The 16824-nt window shown below is 38.7% G+C and overlaps 1 pseudogene; it reads right to left on the bottom strand.

Annotated features, from left to right (window-relative positions):
* The window catches only part of LOC117420460 (TBC1 domain family member 2A-like), a 77746-nt pseudogene extending 61880 nt beyond the window's left edge, over positions 1 to 15866 (bottom strand).
* Positions 15867 to 16824: the final 958 nt, after the last annotated feature.

Genomic DNA, 16824 nt, shown 5'->3' with positions numbered 1-16824 from the left:
TTCGCCAATTTTGGCTTATGCTGATTTTTCGAAGCCTTTTGTTTTGGAGACAGATGCCAGTCATCAGGGGCTAGGGGCTGTATTGTCCCAAGAACAAGATGGAAAATTGCGTCCCATTGCCTTCGCTAGTCGTGGGTTGAGACCAACAGAGCGGAAAATGGAGAACTATAGCTCCATGAAATTGGAGCTACTGGCCCTGAAATGGGCCATGACGGAAAAGTTCAGGGAGTATTTGCTCGGACAGCATTGCCTGGTATACACTGATAATAACCCTCTCAGTTATTTGCAGACTGCCAAGCTGGGGGCACTAGAACAGCGATGGGTGGCACAACTGGCATCGTTCTCTTTTGAGATTAAGTATCGCCCTGGTCGACTCAATGGCAATGCCGATGCCCTGTCTCGGCAGTATGAGGAGGAGGATGTTATGGCTGCTGAGGCTGGAGCGGCAGTGGGATCTCGTCTTCCCCTTGTTCTACGACAGTCTCAGTCAGGACTTCAATGTCAGGACGTGAGGCCAGGGGAAGTAATTCAGCGTACCATCACGGCTCTGCCTATTCGGCAGAAAGCTGATTTGGCCACCTTGCAGGCCCAGGACCCTGTAATTGGATGTTTCTGTGATTTTTGGAGATGGGGTTATGGACCGGACCATATCGAGAGAACACGGCTGTTAAAGCCAGTGTTGGAACTGTTGCGTCAGTGGGAACGGATTGAGCAAAAGCAAGATGTGCTGTATCGTGCTGCATATCCTTCAGGAGGAGGTAAGAAGTTTTTACAACTTTTACTCCCTGAAATTCTTAAGAAAGAAGTGCTTACTAGTTTACATGATGACCATGGCCATCAAGGGGTGGAGCGAACTATGCACCTGATTCGACAGAGAGTATTTTGGCCAGGTATGGGGAAGGATGTTAAGCACTGGTGTGAACAATGCATTCGATGTACATTGTCCAAGGCGGTTCAGCCGAAGATCAGAACCTTTATGGGGAATTTACTTGCTTCAAGGCCCCTAGAAGTGTTGGCGATTGACTTTACTGTATTGGAGCCCTCTAGTGATGGTAGGGAAAATGTTTTAATAATGACAGATGTGTTCTCAAAGTATACGCAGGCAGTACCAACTCGGGATCAGCGAGCTAGTACGGTGGCTAAAGTATTAGTCCAGGAGTGGTTTTATCGTTTTGGAGTGCCTGAGAGAATTCATTCAGATCAAGGAAGAAACTTTGAGAGCACCTTGATTTACCAGCTCTGCCAACTGTATGGGGTGCAGAAGAGTCGGACGACTCCTTACCATCCTGAGGGGAATGGCCAATGTGAGAGGTTTAATCGCACTCTCCATGACCTCTTGCGGACACTCCCTCCAGAGAAGAAACGTCGCTGGGCGGTTCATCTTCCCCAAATGTTGTTTGCTTATAATACGTCGGTTCATCAGAGTACTTGTCAGTCTCCTTACTATCTGTTGTTTGGAAGAAAACCTCATCTGCCTATAGATTCCCGGCTTGGAGTTGGAGAAGTGGAGCCAGCCGGGGGTACTGTGGAGGACTGGCTAGCGGAACATCAAGAGAATTTGCAAACAGTTTTTGGAGAGACTCGAAAGCGCCTGTTGGATGCGGCACAGCGGAGGGCGAGAAGGCATAACGAGAAGGTCCGGGATGTGAGGATAGAGGAAGGGCAATTGGTTTACTTGAAGAACCACAGCAGCAGAGGACGGAATAAAATTCAGGATATTTGGAACCCTATGGTGTATAAAGTGGTACGGTCCCCTAAAGGACAGGGGGCAGTTTATTCTGTTGCCCCTGTGGATGGAACTGGGATAGTTCGGCATGTCCATCGAGGGGAGTTAAGACCACTTCATCCCAATGTGGTGGAAGTAACGTCACCTGCTGTAGACCTTGATTTTGGCCTGTTCCCCTCACAGTTTCCCATTGCAGGAGAAGATACATCATCAGAGGATGGGGAGAGTGTGGTGTGTAGCAGAGTCCCAGTACCTCAGGAGGCCCCTATTCTATCATCTGAGGAAGAGGAACTGGGACAGCAGTCTCTAGTGGTGCAGGAGGAAACTGCCCCAGTGGTAGAAGAGGTTTTGCGACGGACCGTACGGAGTACTGCAGGTTATCATTCTAATCCCCACAACCTTCCTAGGTCTGTAGTCCAACACATCGAAGACGTTCCAGGTCTAGCAGTAAGGGCTGCGAATCTTACTAGGCCAGGCACCGACAGTTGCATAGTTGAGTCACTACCTGGTATTTCGGGCAGTGGTTGTTAAAAGTATTGGCGACGGGGGCGTCGACGCAAAATAGGGGGGGTAGAATGTAACAGGTGGGACCGCGGGAACCAGGAAGTGTTAATTGTTGGCAGTATAAATATCGGCACCATAAGGGTGCAAGAGAACCAGGTAGTCGATGTGCAGCTGTGTTTTGGAGTTCCTGTGTTCCCGTGGTTCCCCCTGTGACGAGGTAAGCCGGTTGCACTATTGTTTTGCTCCCTCTTAATTTTTATGTGCAGTACTCTTTTGGTGTCCTGGTTTTATGGTATTGTTATTGGTATATTGTAGGGCGAGTCGGCGGATATTCTTTTGGACGTCAGTATTCCGGACTCTCCCGAGGTAATGTAAACTGTGTTTTCAATGTAACTGCTGTGCAAGATATATGGTTAGGATTGTGTGTAATTGCACTGCAGCAATTGTGGGTTTTAGTGTTGTTGTTGATAATAAAGATTTTGTTGGCACAACCAATTTCCATTCTTTTGTCTTTTCATTTATTTGAGAGGGGCTCTGTGTGGGGTACCCAAGTATTGCTGCTAGATTAATAAGGTTATGTGAGGTTCTATTTCTCGTTAAACTATAGATGGCGTAGTCTGCATCGCGACCTGTACAGTTAAATAGAGAAAAGGTCGTGGACGCCACATTTATATATATATATATATATATATATATATATATTAGCTCAAAGAGCCAGTTGCCTATATATATATATATATATATATATATATATATATATATATATATATATATATATATATATGTATATATATATATATATATATAAATTATTATTATTGTTATTATTTTTTTTTTTTTTTTTTTTGGATGTTAGAAGTTAGGATGGTATTTACTCGCGCATAGTTTTGAATGTTATTTCCGAATCTCTCCTTTAACATGCCTGAAGGGGACACTGTATTACTTAAAACGTGAATTAACGTCTTACAACGTGTTAACAGTGAGCAGTTACCTTGGGATTACACACCAGGTTCAGACGCACTGATTGGACTAATGTATCCGCAGGCGACCTAAGACTCACCGTTTCAACGGTGTCAGTAGTGCTCAACAACACCGGCGTAGATTTAGCTAGGGACGGTTGGTACATGTCCCTACCAATGGCAAGGGACCGTTGTCCCTACCAATAATGTTGATAAATCTGAAACGTCTTTTGTCATGTTATTTTATCCGCTCCACAAAGGGTTAACTCTCTCAAGATCCCCTCGTTGCTACTCCCTCCTCCAAAAAAAAAACCCAAACCGCTAATTTGATTGGCTTAGGCACTAGGTTCTCAACCGGGCGGTGAACGTTTGAATAATAACGTACTAGTAATAATAACAGTGACGTGCCAAACGATACTCCCGATTTCGCCCTTTGAGTGCAGCGAGTTATTAAAGAGAGAAAAAGAGATAGCTTTAAAAAGAATGGCACCCTGGGATTTGTAGGTGTTTCATTGAGGCGCAAAAGTGAACAAGGACTCGGGAGTTAAAGGTGATTCTCTGGGTTTAAAATAAGGAACATTCTAGTCAATCTTAAACGGTGTATATTGTGGCACATTTTTCACATTTATTTTAAAAAATAAGAACACATGTAATTAGTTAAATTCGATATTTATTTTGTGTTTGTTGGTTAATGCGTTGTCACATTATTTCAATCCTTCTCCTTCCTCCCTTTGTAACTAACTTACTCCTTGCTTGATATTTTTGTATCGTGTGTGTAAAAAGCGAACACGAACATATATTTGATTGAATGGACAGTGTGACTATCCAGGCGGCTAAATAAACGCTCTATATTATATAGGTAGTCATAAAAAATATATATTAAAAAGTCAAATTAACCGGGGGGGGGGGGGGGGGGGGGATATAAAAAAAAAAATTCAGTGGGGCGTGAGTAAAAAAAGGTTGAGACCCGCTGGCTTAGGCTGGACTCTGGAAAGACGTTCATCTGAAGCTGCCGCTTGCCGGTCAGTCTGATATGAGTGTGAGCCACTGACTGAATGAAAGCCACGTACCGCGGCTGAAGGTATTGTCAGCTCGTCAGCAACATAGTTTGAGAGAATAAACCTACCTACCTACCTAATGGGTAGGTAAGTAGGTTTATTACGTTAGCGACCCATTGCTAGCTGCTAACCCCACGTCCTTGGTGGCTAGCTAGCTTGTTTCACAGCTAATCATTATGTGTGTGTGTGTGAGAGAGAGAGAGAGAGAGGGAGACAGACAGAGAGTCAGTGTGGGTGAGCATGTTTTGATATCGTCAACCAACTAACGTTAGCTAATCACTTCAATTTGGCTTTAGGTGTTAAGCATAATGGCAGCCAAAAAAATAAAGGTGGACATAAGGAAGTTTTTTTTTTTACAAAAAGTCAAAGTGTAAGTAGGAAGATGTTGTTAAAGTAATAAACACAATTGATAATGATTCTCATAGCAAATGAAAAAATAATTTACTAATGAAGTTAGCAGAGTCATACTTTCTCTCTAAACAGCATGCATCAATTTATCATTTTATCAGGTGAAAGAAGCAGTGCAACCTGGTAAAAGCAGTACAGAGGCAGGTGGAGCAACAGAGTCGCAGGTTAGGTCTGTAATGGCTTAGTGATAATAAAAGTGAAAGTGTTAGACTCAGTTTTGAGATATATTATTGTTTGAGGCACATTGTGATATGATAGTAGGCTAATGCTGTATAGTAATAAAGTTAGCATATCCATATATTTTCTCTCTATATGGCATGCATCAATATATTATTTTATCAGGTGAATGAAGCAATGCACCCAGGTACGAGCAGCAGCACAGACACAGGAGAGGTAGGCAGAGCACGTGAGCGTGCATGTGCTCATGCTTGTAGTGGTAGGGGTAATGGTAGCTTCAGTAAGGCTGGGATAGGTTATAATTCAGGTTATTAGTAATTCTATAGCAGGGATGTCAAACCAGCTTCCAGGAGGGCCACTTTATCATAGTGTTTTAAGTGTATACCAGCCAACTTCATGTCAATCAGATTATCCTCAATTCATTCATTTCAAGCCACCAGAAGTGACCATTTAACAGCTGTCTCCTAAAAAATGTCTTCCCGGGGGGGCACGCCCCTGAACCCCCCTAGCGATGTGACTCCACCCCCCTAAAAAATTGTGTCCCCACCAATGTTCAAACCAAACCTACGCCCTTGGGAACAGTGTCTGCAGCAGGGTAAGCGCTCCTACGCATGGGAAGCACGCTCGCAGACCATGCAACTTTGCTCTGCAAAGCACTTCAAGCACAGACGAATGCACAAAGTCCCAGTGACAGCCTTTTGTTACAATATATATTATTAGTGATTGTATTAGAGGCTCATATATCATCATTTGATCCTCGACTACCTTTTTTCTATACGGTCTCCTTTTCCAAACATAGATGAAAAAATTATGATTTTAAAATGTTGACTGCATCAGGATATACAACATAAAAGCTTGGCTGTTGAATAATTAACTGGAATGTCATTGAGTAAAACAGAAATATATTGGGGAAAAGAAATACAGACGTTTCAGCAGTTTAATATTAGTTAATGTTTTTTATTAACATTTATTATCAGTAAACTAAAGGGAGATATTAACACTGTTGTAGAACAATCTTTTCTGAATTTGCTGTGGGACAAATTAATAAATGAAGTGTTTCTCCACTGCAGTGTCAGCAATTGTTATTACTGTATTTATATAAACCTTTATAGAAACAAAAGAAAAAATATTTTCAGTAAAATAAGATTTTGTTTAACAAATCTAAAACAACACAATGATAATACCAGTATTTGATGTTTATTCAGTTCAAATACCTTACACAAAGGATGCAAAAAATGCACACCATTTCATCAAAAAACAAGTTTTGTTATATTATACAGCAGAGAAAATGCCTTGAAAAGGGCTCATCTCAGCCAGTTAAAGTATGTTCTGGGTTTCACAGTTTAACCTTGTGAGGAGAGTGACACTGGTAATATATAAGTGCTTGTGCCGTAATACTTTCCTAAAATAATAATTCACTTTGAGAGACTTTGACTATAGTTCAGATTGCCATCACATTATAAAACAGCAATACAAAAATGAACGCCTAAATATTAGAAATGTTCTCGTTAATTCTCCCTATTGTGCAATGATACGTACATAAAAAATCCAATAAAATATCATAATATACAAATACAGAATACAAATATGTTCTAAATGTTTTACATGTATGTGTTTAGTCTTTGAAAAGGTAATCAACCTGGCAACACCTGAGAAAATAAAGGCAGCTTGTATTGGTTGCCAACAGGCCCATATACATTGATTCAAGTGAAAAAGACAACCCATTCTTCACAAAAATAATTTATTTTAACACATTTTTCCATTATTCTTATTTTTTATTATAGCTTTTCTCTTCACATTTTTTAGTAAACAAAAAAAGCACAAACAAAATCTCAACGTGTTTCGACAGTCTTAATCATGAGTAAACTTGATACAGAGGAAAAACCCTTTTTTTTTTACACTCAATTCTCCACAGGCGATTAATGACCTTTACGTCACAAACCTTCAATTGACAATCAGAACAATCAAAAACAACTGAAATTAATAAGTAATTAGGTACAGAAATGACAACAGAAGGCAGAAGACCATACTTTTTTATATTATTTTAAACACTCAATCTGTACATCAACACAAAACTTTTCATACCACTAAATATTCTTTTACTAAGTTACTTTTTTCTTTTTACTCTGCAACTTGAATAATGAACAGAGGTATATACTGTATACATACAAACATACATTCTACAAAAAATACCCAGATTTAAAGTCTTTATTAAGGCCATGTGGTGGAACAGAATTAAAAAAATATCACAAAAGTTTCCCTTCTCAAGAGTTGTTTGTCAACTGAGCCATCTCTTAAAAGGTGATTAATCACCTGTGGAAAATAAAAAAGGGGTGTTCCTCTGTATCAAATTAAGTCTACTCATGAATAAGACGAAACGCGTTGAGATTTTGTTTGTGCTTTTGTGTTTTCTAAAAAATATTTGAAGAGAAATGCTAAAATAAAAAATAAGAATAATGGGAACAATTTGTTAAAATTGGTTAAAATTCAGCGCAATAGACAATGCAGCCATGCTCCAGTAACAAAAGCTATCCCTACTATCAACACATTAATATCCATAATTCTATTTATTTAACAGTTGGTATTTAAAAACTTTAGACACGTAGTTGTTACATGTCTTGCATCCCTAAAAAATTAAAAAATAAACATTTTTAAAATCATTACTGAATTCAACATTTTACCAGCGTTGAAAAATCTATATGTAGCGATCAATTATATATATATATATATACACACACACACACACAGAGTATATATAGCACTGTATTCATCCTATTTTTTTCTTTTCAAGCTTCAGTAAAAAAAGTTTGTGTTTTTGCTTTCGTCACTTAGTTTAGGTTTATCAGAGGTACATGAATTAAAACTGTACCTCTAAACCTAAGTAAATTCATACAAATCATGATTAAACAAAGCAACGTCTTTCTCTTAACTTAGCAATAACTGAACTATGCAATTTACAGGAATATAAACAAACAACCAATGCATAAAAAATAAGTTTATTTCAGAGATAGTCTCGTTTAGAAAATCTGGAATCTGGTTGCCGGTCTGAAAAATAACTGGAATCTCTGTACTTGTTCAGATTAGCCTGGCCTAAATTAATCACATTTCAAGGCATTAATTTTCAAGATCTCTAATGAGTTTTTGTTTTCTTGGGAAACTACAAAATAATTAATTTACTAAATTGATTTGAGTGGAATGGAACTGCTGATTGAAGAAATTCAGAGACTGACAGAAACGTAAAGTGTTTGTTCTCACCGTGTTTGTTTGTCTCCGTGCACCGTTTGTTAAGTGTTAGTTCGTTTTGTTTGACTGTTTATTTTGGCCTCAAGCGCCGTGTCCTGTTTTTGTGTTTAAAACCTTTTATTTTCTGTTCTGTTTATTAAATGCTGAGCGAAAGCATTCGCTCAGCTTCACCAAACCCCAAATCTCTGTCTGTTTATTTCCTGCTTCTGGTCTGACGCCACCCACTCCGGCTGTCTTTGTGACACCTAGCCATTGCCGTGATTTTGGTACTTAAACTGTACGTAAGAGAGCCATTTAATTCAGTGTGCTTTCCCATTAAGAGGCACATAAAAAACAAGGTATGCAGGTAGTGTCTTACTGTATCTCTGTGATGGGGTGCTTGAGGGAGAGCTTTTGCAGTGCATTTTGTTGCCAGGGGTCTGGCAGAGGCTGCGGCTTCTCCGACTAGGCCCTTGGGGGTCTTTACTGCTGGGAGGAAGTCCTCTGTCCTTCCTGAAAAAGAGCACAAGCATCTCAACTGCCCATCCCTTCAAACAAAGTACACATTTCATACATATTCATTTATCATGTGGAAATGCCATTCTAATGCACTGTAATACATTTGTACTTACTTGCTGGACTTCATGGAGTAAATATAATTAAATGATTAGATATACAAATGTATTATTTGGTTCCATTCTCCGTATTTCCAAAAGCTGTAGATATATGTATGTTTTAGTGAAATGAAAATGTCCTTCCCTGCACCTTTTGCTTGGGAAAGTTTCTGGCAACATTAGAGAGTCTTACTCACAACAGCTGTCAGAAACGGTGTTTGCGGGCTGTGTTGTTTAAGCTGCTGTCTTAAGAAAGTACAGGTTAAAAGTATACGTCATTCTTATACCAGAAGACAAGAGTCAGCTGTAAATACTGGGTCTATTTTATCATACATACGGAGGTGCATATACATCTTGCCAGCTTTAAACCTGTATACAGTACCTAGTCTAAAACAGCACCAGATCTAAAATACTGTAAGTCTACTGGGTGTTCTTAATAAAGAGTTCAGTGGTATTTAAATCTGGTGTTGTTAAGACATTTTTACAGCTTGTCTTGTGAGTAGTTTGGACAGGCAAAAGGACTGTAAAATATAAAAATTGACAATTTTATTATCACGGCAGTAAATTGAGAAAAAATAAATAAATGGGAGGGAGCAATATTAACCCAATTTGGTTAACCTGAATCCAAGTATGAACCAAGTATTTCATTAACATACATTCCCCACCATGACTGTAAATTCATGACCATGACATAAGCATTATGAAATGGCAATGCAGTTTCCTGAAAAGTCCCAAGACATGAATGGACGCACAATAAATATTGCCACAGAATGTGTACACCTAGTTTAACCAAAATTAGATAGGTGTGACATACAGATGGACAGATGAACAGCCAGAGTCACCTCCACACAACGCTGTTGTTATAAAAATGGAAACAAGGCAGAAGATAACATCACAAAGTGAATCCCTGTCTAGTTACCATGTTTGTGTTCTCAGCAACTAAGCCTGCTTCAAGGCTTCAAGCACAACAGAGCTGGTGAGTCATCGGCAGAAATGAGACAACCACTGTCTCACTGTGAACATTCTCAGCATGGGTATGGGGCAGAATTGCAATCACCCTTTTGTCATTTTGAGTTCTTTCCACCACACAGCACCAACATTCTCCTGTATGATCATCATTTTTGATTGTTTGAATTCATTAAGATATCTGACACCAGACACAATAAACAAAGTCCTGGTACTTTTGTTACCTCACCTAATTAAAGCATTGCATTTCTTGCTTCACATTACACCTCATAAAAAATATCTTAGATATAATTACAATAAAGGGCAAAACATGAAAAAATATGTGGTGGTTACAAGAGTATAGCAACACTTTGTAAGCGTTTAGAATAAATAATTTAAATTGGGTTATTCCGGTTCAGCTGTTTTGTTTTGCATGCACACAACACCTACCCTGGAACCCTTTTCTCCATCAGATCACAAACTGAAGAACCCCACCCCACACACAATTTGGTTGACTTGAGCTAGAATTAAAACTGGGCTGTCAGTGAGTTTACCTTCCCAAGGTGCAGAAGGCAGCTGGCAGAGCTGTGTGGAGGTAGTGGAGGGCTTTGCAGGTATTTTCACCAGGCTGGTATTGTGCTGCCACCGTTTTATTTGCAGCTGCTGCAACCAATACAGCATGGCTTGGCTGTTTAATGCCTGTAAAACAAAAACAAAACAAACTAGATGGTAACTTTAAAAGTTGTGGGGCTTGCTTTATTGGGAAAGTGGTCAAAGTAGCTGATTTGTGTCAAAAGTCACATTGTTTACTAATTGTCTCATGCTTAGAATGTGCTAGAATTTGAAATTTCTCAAAGTTCTATGACAGTTAATTCAACAGTGGGAAGTAGCCTACTGAAAGAAGTAGATGCGGTTACTAAAACAGCTGTACCTCTTGATTGGTAGACGCCATTCCTGTTTTGATTTCATATTTGAATAGCTGACAAGTAGAGGAAGATTTCATTTGCTCTAAGTAGTTGTCTAACTTGTTGGGAAAGTGGTCAAAATGGCAGTTTATAAAAAGTTAGAGAAAATTTTAGTTGGTGCGGTTACTAAAGCAGGTGTACCTCTTGATTGGTAGACGCCATTCCTGTTTTGATTTCAGATTTGAATAGCAGAGAAGTAGAGGAAGATTCCATATGCTCTAACTTTTTGTCTTGCTTGTTGGGAAAGTGGTCAAAGTAGCTGATCTGTGTCAAAAGTTACATCGTTTACAGTAAATAGAATGTTGGAAGTCTGGGAGTTTTTAAACAATGGGGAGCTTTAGAATGTTGAAAAAGTCCCATTAAAGTGAAGGAAGATGGACAAAAAAAGGATAAAAAGCTTAATAGTTTAAAAAGTATAAAAGATATGAAAAAGTTGTATACAAGCACACTATTCCAGACCAGTCTACACGTTTTAAAGTTTGAACGGCGTTTCTAGCTTAAACGGTGTAAGAGGAGTAGCGTGCCAAAGAATAATAAGAAGAAGAAGTATGTCGAAGATTTAAAGTGGGGACTCTTGCTTCGCAAGCCCCACTAATAAAAATGGTTGGTAATTGTGACAGAGAGTGAATGAATCCTCGTCAACAATCTCCCTCCCAATCTCTGAGGGCGCTGTATAACCAGAACAGAGTGCCCCAGAATGGATGTTTTGGCAGTTCATTCCAGGGTCAGTCGGAAGCCGGACATTCAGGAAGGGGGTGGGGCCACGATACCTGAAGTCAGCGCCTTAATGCGGTAGGTGATGTGTCAGTCACAGATTGGAGGAGACGTGATTAGCCGCGCCACCGAAAGAGGGCATGACGGAGGGTTTTAAGGGAAAGTGGCCCCAGTGATCTGTTCCTTAGTTTTGATGGTTGAACTATAAGGACCGTATGCACAGGAGAATTAAAAGTACTGTGAGTGTTTTGTGTTTTGTTTGTTTGTCAGCTAACTGTCATTGTTTGTTTGGCTAGACGGCTAACACGAACCGGGAGCTGTCGCTGCACGCCAGCACCAAACCCCGGACTACACTGACCTACTGTTACCTCTGCGTTTGTCTTTCACCATTCACTTGCACTAGAGCACCCACTGTCAGGAGACATGTCTGTGTCTGTGTATTGTGTGTTTAAAAAGTGTTTTATTATTTCGGGACTGTAACCCTCCTTTTGCATGGCGCAATACACATTGATGTGTAGAGCCCATGCTTATTATTTAAAATGTTGTTGGCACGCAACCCAGCTGAAAAAAAGAGCTGTTAATTGTGAACTGTCTTGTGTGTGTTTGTTCTGGAGCACTGCATCATCACTACACCTGCACACTGCAAACCATTCCTTCACAGTAATCCATTTTTTTCATTGCCAAAATTTTAGATGTAGGGAAACCTGCTTGGGGGATGCTATTGTGTATTATCAAAGCAGCATCTGAAAAGGATTCCCTTTGTTATACTGACAACCTTTTTACAGCAAACACTTACAGAGCTGCTATTTTATAGCTTCATAAGAAAAAAAAGATTAAAATGATAGCCTTGCTCTGTTCGCTTAACTCAAACTATAAAGGAAGGCTGTGGATTTTAAAGTGGTCACAATGCAGTCAAATACCAAATTCAATATACTTTGAAGTTTAATCTTTTACCTTCAACTTACTAAACCCTCAATACACCATACACTAAGTTTTTGTCTTTTCTTTGGATACATTCCTCCCCCACATTATCATACAACAATCAGAGCCTTTTCTTGCACAACTGGCTGGATGATGCTCATGTAATATTACAAGTGAAAAGTTAGTAAGAATCCCTTCTTTCATAGCCAATGAACAATTTATAACTTGTTAGCTGGACAGTTTATTCTGAGTTCAGGCCATGGGAAGAATGGTGTGGAGTACTGCAACGTAACTTATAAGTGACTATATACTAAGATATTAGAACAGAACATACATTATATATAAAATTGCTACTGCTTCAAATTAATTCAACAATCTCTTTCATAATTGATCAAGCTTATCCGTAGATCATTATTACGCACAGTGTTAAGCATGTTAGCTGCAAGCTGTTAGATTGTTAATATAGATTTTAAAGACTGAGAACAACAAAGCTAGAACAGTAATGCTTATTTTTGTGTTCACAAGCAAGAGCATTTGACAAGAGCATTTGATGAAATGTATGCCAGTAGATACAGGGAATACATTTCTATACCAGTTTAGGATGAATGTATTTATTTTAGGTAAAGCATAACATGAGACCATACAATGGCTAATTTAATGGAATTGTATGCGTGTATAAATTACATTTATATACAGTATATATATATAAAACTTTCAGGTTCCCAGTGCTCAAAAGCTAATTTTACACCCTGCACCAAATGACAGACATTCAAACCCCTATTGCATTGCAGTTCCCTCCATTGCAGGTTTTAAAATTAGCCTGATTAGCCACAGTGTATAAGTAACAAGTTCCGATGTGTCATATTAAACTCAAAGTAAAACCAGGAATGGATCAAACTGCTACCATCCCTGGAACACAGAGGTATGGTAAAGAACATTAATAAACCATGGTAAACTACAGTAAATGCATTGTAGAACCATGGGAAAAATGCTAAATTCCTGCGTTAAATTTACTGTGGTTAAATTTACTGTGGTTAAATTTACTGTGGGAACCCTTGGTATTGCACAAAGGCACTTTCTTAAAATGATACATCGTTTTTTAAGGTTATTTGAAAAAAAATGACAGTAAGTGGAAGTCCAAACTGATTAGTGTATCCTCAACCAAAGCGGTTGTATCTAACAAAATAACTTAATTAAGACATCAGTATAGGCACAAACAGTGTTTTTTTTTTGTTAATGAAAATACATGTTTGCTGTAACTTGTGTTTGTTTCAACTCAGAACTGCACTTGTGTGTTCTACTCAACGAATGGAAGTGCAAGATGTATATGATTAAGTTTTATTGGCTGGCTTGTTACTGCTTCACGTACCTTCGCAGATTAGGGGATTTCCTATTACTTTAATTTTAAAAAGACATACCTTCAGCACAACAACCCGTCCTGGGATTTGAATTTGAAAGGTCCCTTCCTGAGCTTGATCCGGGTAGCCAAAGGTAGCGTTAGCCAGGTCAATGCTTCCCAAGGGATTGACATCCTGTGATGTTCTGTAGTAGTACAGCTGGCACTTCTTCTCTTCGAAAACAAACCAGCAGGCTTTCCAGGCCTTCAAGGGCCCCCCAAGTTTGTTCAGGTATCCACACAGTTTTGTGGAGGAGGGTTCCATCTTAGTTTTCATGACTGGCTTCTCTTGGGCATTGCTCTGGTCCATGTGTGTGGAATCACCCTCGTTCTCCTTGGTGCTTCCCACTTCCTCTCTTGCACTGGCAGTGAGGTCATGATGATTGTCTGGGCTTGTCAGATTGGGATCAGCTGGAGGCATGGGTTTTCCGACTTGACAGTCCTGCTCCATCTTTACAGTCCTCACCATGTGTCCTCACCAGATTTCAAAGAAAAGATGTTAACTGGTTTGTCTTTGGCTATTGAAAAGAGGTGTAGTATGGTATAATCAATTTTCATTCCCTTTATTAGCTTTTCCCTGCCCCTTGTCAGTTAGTTACTTTCACAAACACCAGCTTCAGCGAGGGACAAATTTGTAAATAAAATGTTACATCCTTATTATTATTATTATTTATTTCTTAGCAGACGCCCTTATCCAGGGCGACTTACAATCGTAAGCAAAAACATCCTTACAGTCCCATGTGAGTAACAATTAGTACAAAAAAAGAAGCTATGAAGGTCTGCAGAAGAGGTACTAGTTTCCCTATGCTCTCTGTGGTGATTGCAGTGTCCCTTATTCAGGATTATGTTCTATGAAAAATAAAATCTAAACTTCACACAACTTTAAATTATTGCAACTTTTTTAAAACACATATTTTAATACAGGATTCTATTGTTAATGAGCACATTTGCTGTAAATGCTTTTTTTAAAATACTGTATAACATACAGGCACTGTAGTAAATACTACTGGCAATTACACCTCCTTGAAAGTATGCTATAGTAAATTCTGAAAATTTCTATAACCACTTTGAAGTATGCATTATTCAAGGAGGTTATAGTAGACTACAGTACTAAGTACGGCCACTATAGTTTACTGCTGTATAATAAAAATGCATTTACAGCAAATTACCACTTTAAAGTATAGTGTTTACAGCAAAATACTGGAGTAAAATGCTGCAGTAGCACAGTTCATTTTATTAAATAAATAAACCCAATCTTAAATCAGCAATAGACAATTGGAGTGTTCTGATGTAGTTAAGACTGAAGGTGGCCTCCATAAGGAAAAAACACCAGAGCCCAATGACAAGGAACAAAGCGTATTAATGTGTAGCAGGCTACTGTCGTGTTTTCAAAAAAAGGGTTTAAAGCTGCCTGACAATGTGAACTGTACGCATTGTATACTTCAGCATAAACGCCCTTGCCCTAATACTTTACTGGAGTAGGCTTTCATCCAGCTATTATTAGTCTCCTTCAGAAAATGAATTTGGGATCTAAAACTGAAATATTGTGAAAACAATTGGTATTTCCTAGACTTATTTGGTAAACTGACCGTGGTTAGACGTATCAGAGTGTTGGGAATAATGTTTTAGTTTCACTAATTACAAGACACAGTACAGTTCCACTTGTGCAATTACGATACATACTCCTAACAAGAACACACACCCTTCATGTACAGTAATACAAAACAGCTCACGTCTTAACCACGATCATTCTTCATTGCAAGTACACATTTACTATCAACTGCAGCTTCAATATATTCCACTTTCGTTTTTTCTTGAGTAAACAACCTCTGAATCCCGTAACTTGAGAGAGCACTTAAATGAATAACACTTCTCTTGGTTCTTACCTCATTCACTTACAGAAACGACTTCTTCATTGTCGTAATACTAGAAGCTTTGTGTTGTCGTAATAGCAGAAACTTCGTATGAACTTTGTTCTCCTCAATGTTTCACAACGACAGTTTAAACTTGTTCCCCGTGCTATGGTGACAGTATAGGTCAATGGACTTGTTTTATCTCCTCTTTGACGATCGTTTTGTATATGCATTTCCTTTGGGTGGGTTATTTAAAAGGTCTTCCTGATTACAAACCTGTTTCTTCGTTCCTTGCTGATAGTGTTTTGGGAATTTTAGCAATGTCACGTCTTCCGTGCTTGCGTAATCCCACACACCACTGACCTCTGTGGCAAACAATTACAACACTGAGCAGTTACCTTGGGATTACACACCAGGTTCAGACGCATTGATTGGACTAATGTATCAGCAGGCGACCTAAGACTCACCGTTTCAACTGTGTCAGTAGTGCTCAACAGAAAAGAATGCATACAGAAAAATATTGTATACTGGCCATGGGTTTTGGTTTTGCCCAGAGCCGTAACTAAGCATTTAGCTACCGGGGCATGCATATATATATATATATATATATATATATATATATATATATATATATATAAAAATTGCATGCACCTCCGGTTGAAGAAACCGGAGCTGGATGGAAAGACTCCCTATCGTAGCTATCGGGGCATGCAAGACTCCATATCGTAGCTACAAGGCAATGCAATTATATATATATATATATATATATATATATATATATATATATTAGTCTTTTTTTTTCTTTTTTCTTTTTTTTTTGGATGTTAGGAGTTAGGGTGGTATTTACTCGCGCATAGTTTTGAATGTTATTTCCTAGTCTCTCCTTTAACATGTCTGAAGGGGACACTGTATAACTTATACTGGCCATGGCCTTTAACGTCTTAAAACGTGTTAACAGTGAGCAGTTACCTTGGGATTACACACCAGGTTCAGACGCATTGATTGGACTAATGTATCAGCAGGCGACGTAAGACTCACCGTTTCAACGGTGTTTGTAGTGCTCAACAGAAAAGAATGCATACAGAAAAATATTATTATATATGCAATTATATATATATATATATATATATATATATATATATATATATATATATATATATATATATATATATATATATATATATATATATATATATATATATATATATATTTGCATGCCCCGGTAGCTAAATGCTTACCGGAGCTGGAAGGAAAGACTCCATATCGTAGCTATAGGGGCATGCAATTATATATATATATAAAACGTGTTAACAGTGAGCAGTTACCTTGGGATTACACACCAGGTTCAGACGCATTGATTGG

This window comes from Acipenser ruthenus, chromosome 1 (genome assembly GCF_902713425.1).
Source record: "Acipenser ruthenus chromosome 1, fAciRut3.2 maternal haplotype, whole genome shotgun sequence".
In the NCBI taxonomy this organism is placed as follows: domain Eukaryota; kingdom Metazoa; phylum Chordata; class Actinopteri; order Acipenseriformes; family Acipenseridae; genus Acipenser; species Acipenser ruthenus.
The sequence above is the reverse complement of the archived record's forward strand: the minus strand, read 5'-3'. Positions and strand labels throughout refer to the sequence as shown.